The sequence below is a fragment of the Elephantulus edwardii genome, unplaced genomic scaffold, assembly GCF_000299155.1.
Source record: "Elephantulus edwardii isolate Elephantulus edwardi_28Jun2011 unplaced genomic scaffold, EleEdw1.0 scaffold00025, whole genome shotgun sequence".
Classification (NCBI taxonomy): domain Eukaryota; kingdom Metazoa; phylum Chordata; class Mammalia; order Macroscelidea; family Macroscelididae; genus Elephantulus; species Elephantulus edwardii.
The window spans coordinates 4,982,324-4,983,507 of NW_006399775.1; positions in this window are offsets into that span (position 1 = coordinate 4,982,324).

Here is a 1,184-nt window from a genome sequence, read left to right on the forward strand (position 1 = left end):
TATTGCTTTTGATTTTTGACTGTTGTACTTTTAACTTGTTAGTTAAATTTGTGTCTTCTAGGCTGCAACAGTTCCATGATGCATCTTCAAGGATATGAACATGTATGGCTAAACACAATTGATAACAGTGCATCTAAATTCCAAAATCAATCTCCATAATAGTCTATGTGTTTCCTATTGTCAAAGGGGCCCTTTAGAGTAGTAAGAGAAGATCTTCACCCTGAAACCAACAGCGTCCCTTTTAAGCAGGAAGTAGATAAGAGAATACGCTGTCCCCTTTTCCTTATGAATCAAGGTGAAATCTCTCTCAGGGAGGAGTGATAGGGAATGACAAAGGAAACATTGACAAAGGAGACTAATCAGAACTGGTTTAGACAAGCACTGTGGCAATGGGACAATTAAAACAGACTTTCAGGGGGGAAAAAAAGAGGAGTGAACTGGGGGAGGGTAGGGAAAATAGTGCAACAATGAATGAATGGAAATCCAAAATCTCTGTAAATGTTCATTAAAATGAATAAAATTTAATAAAAATTTAAAAAGAAAGAAAAAAAGAAGCTAGCATCATATTAGATTATGTAATGACAATACAAAAATATATAAAATTGTTTCTGACTTGACAGAATTGTAAAAAAATCTATAAAAAGTCAAAATCTATGTACTACAAATAGATCAACAAAAATATCCATGAATCAGAGAATAAATTATGTAATAGAAGAAAGGTTATAAAAGGACATTTACAGAGAAGCCTTTATGGATGTAGCAGTTTTCATCAAAGCCCTTTCCTGCTACCCCTTTGGCTACAGCAATTTCACTGTGGATTATAAGGGGCTCTTATAAAACCACTCATGTTTCTTGCTCTTAGCAAGATGCCAATTTGGAGCTGATTATACAAAATTTATACCCCTGACTCTGTTGATGACACCTAAGTATTTTTTTAACCAGCATTTTCCAAGATCTCTTAGCAACTCACTTCTTCAAAGTGTATTATTGAAAGAGTGCCAAATACTTCGAATTTTCATTTAAAAAACGTGGGTATTAAAGAACTAGAACTTCTACAACTGAGTCTGTCTTAGAATGAGAAAGAACAAATGAAAAAGATACATGGAAAGTACATTATATTTTCAAATCTAGTGATTTCACATGCAAGCAAGATTGTACTGAAGATTATCCAAAAACTACTGGAA